Genomic DNA, 2,679 nt, shown 5'->3' with positions numbered 1-2,679 from the left:
AAAAAAAAAAAAAAAAAAAAAAAAAAAAGTGGTTTGACCATAATTCAAAAAGAGTCATGTACCACAATGTTCACTGCAGCACTATTTACAATAGCCAGGACATGGAAGCAACCTAAGTGTCCATCGACAGATGAATGGATAGAGATGTGGCACATATATACAATGGAATATTACTCAGCCATAAAAAGAAACGAAATTGAGTTATTTGTAGTGAGGTGGATGGACCTAGAGTCTGTCGTGCATAGTGAAGTAAGTCAGAAAGAGAAAAACGAATACTGTATGCTAACACATATATATGGATTCTAAAAAAAAAAAAATGTTTCTGAGAACCTAGGGGCAGGACAGGAATAACGACACAGACGTGGAGAATGGACTTGAGGACACGGGGAGGGGGAAGGGTAAATTGGGACGAAGTGAGAGAGTGGCCTGGACATATATACACTACCAAACGTAAAATAGATAGCTAGTGGGAAGCAGCTGCATGGCACAGGGAGATCAGCTGGGTGCTTTGTGACCGCCTAGAGGGGTGGGATAGGGAGGGTGGGAGGGAGGGAGACGCAAGAGGGAGGAGATATGGGAACATATGTATATGTATAGCTGATTCACTTTGTTATACAGCAGAAACTAACACACCATTGTAAAGCAATTATACTCTAATAAAGATGTAAAAAAAAAAAATGGTTTGAGGGAATTCCCTGGTGATCCAGTGGTTAGGAGTCTGCACTTTCACTGCTGAGGGCCTGGGCTCAGTCCCTGGTCGGGGAACTGAGATCCCTCAAGCCACGAAAAAAAAAAAAAGTGGTTTGAGAATTTAGAACAGCGTCCAAAAGCCCTGGGAGCTTTACTGATAAGCAATTTGCCAGTGTCGCCCCCCTCTGCCCTTACCAAGTAGAAACGTTATGATGGTGGTGCTGATCACCAGCCCCAGGATGGGGGTTTAACTCCTCTTCCCTTGGTTCCTCCTGTGCCCAGAGGCAGGTCTTCCTTTTCTGCTTCCCTTGGTGGGTGGCAGACCCTTATCTCTCAAGGCCAAAAGGCAAGGAGTCAAGGGGGATTTGGAGGAAACTGCAAAAATTCCAGGAGTCTTTTCCCTCTAGCTAAATAAGATTAGACTTTGGCCTCATCCAAATTATTTTTTTTTAAAGATTTTTTTGATGTGGATCATTTTTAAAGTCTTTATTGAATTTGTTCCAATATTGCTTCTGTCTTATGTTTTGGTTTTTTGGCCATGAGGTATGTGGGATCTTAGCTCCCCGACCAGGGATCGAACCCTCACCCCCTGCATTGGAAGGCGAAGTCTTAACCACTGGACGACCAGGGAAGTCTCTCACCTAAATTATTGATAAACACATTCTCTCTGTTTTCTGCTGTTAGACAGAGATCTAAATTACTATGTCTATTCTTTCCTTAACATCATAGCATCGTTGAAGTCCCTAGATGTTCTTTAGAAGTGCATCACAAAGTTGAGCGCCTCAGAATACGCTGCTGGTTTGTTAAACTCCAGTTGTCAGGCCCAGCCTCTAGACTTTCTGATTCAGTTGGGCTGGAGTGCTGGCTGAGAATTTGCATTTCTAACAAGTTTGTGAATGATGGGGAAGCTGCTGGTCTGGGGACCAGAGGACAGGAGAGCAAAAGGAAGGGAGATCACAGGATGCAAACAAAGAAAGGTCATAAGTAAACGGGGCCCTTAGGGGTTCTCTCCTAGTCTGAACCTTTCTTGTGAAGTGAAGCTATATGGGGTGACATCAAGGTGATGAATAATGATGAAGAGTTAAAAGCATAGATTTTGTACAGTACAGATCTGAATTTGAATTCTCTCTCTGCCAGATGTGGCTGTGTGACTTTGGGCAAGTTACTTAACCACTCTAAGCCTAGTTTCCTTAATTTTAAGATGGGGATAAAATGGTTGTTGCTTCATAGGGTGACTGGAAGAATTGAGAGAATAGGTGCATTGTTTCACATAGTTCCTGATCCATAGTGAGTAGTCTATAAATGTTAGCTCTTATTATTGTTTACTTGGCCCTGTCACCCATGACTGCAATCCCTTGGAAATGTGTTTACTGGATGAGACAGGTACAGATTTAGACACACTGATTTTTGCTGCCGTATACGTGGATGGCCTGAGTTGTTGAGGACTTCACCTGAGTGCATATGCTGTGCGTGTAATTGCCCAGCGAAGTGGGGTGGCCCAGGGGAAGGAGGAAGGGCCTCTTGTTCCAGTTTGGGTCTTGGTCTCCTTATCCGTGAATTGAAGGGAATTGGACTAGAGAATTTCTAGGGTCTCTTCCAGCTCGAAAATGCTGGTTTCTCACTGCCAGGGCAACTCCATGAATTTAGACTTTCTTCTCTTAAACACAAGGTGGCAGCAAAAGACAACACTCTTGGCTGCCCTTTGCTACAACGGGTAGGATGCGCTGATACTCCCCAGTTTACACCGTGTTACAAAATAATGGATGCAAATGGCTTAAGATCACCACCTGCTTCTAGTGGTTTCTAAGAGGCCAAGGTTTAATATCCCTAGAATGATGCTTATATCACTATAATCAGAATTTTCTTGTTTTTCCAATATGTCCACAGAAGGTACGGACCCACCATTCAGTGCTGCACTGCCCCCGCATCCACACAGACATAGACACACACACACACACACACACACACACACACACACACACACACACA

General features: G+C 43.7%; 1 protein-coding gene across 1 annotated transcript in view; it reads left to right on the top strand.

Moving 5' to 3' along the window:
* Positions 1–2,679, top strand: part of SHROOM3 (shroom family member 3) — a 249,965-nt gene that overhangs the window by 11,645 nt on the left and 235,641 nt on the right. The window lies entirely within an intron of this gene.

This window comes from Monodon monoceros, unplaced genomic scaffold (assembly GCF_005190385.1).
Source record: "Monodon monoceros isolate NGI ecotype Baffin Bay Population unplaced genomic scaffold, NGI_Narwhal_1 Super_Scaffold_20, whole genome shotgun sequence".
Taxonomy (NCBI): domain Eukaryota; kingdom Metazoa; phylum Chordata; class Mammalia; order Artiodactyla; family Monodontidae; genus Monodon; species Monodon monoceros.
The sequence above is the reverse complement of the archived record's forward strand: the minus strand, read 5'-3'. Positions and strand labels throughout refer to the sequence as shown.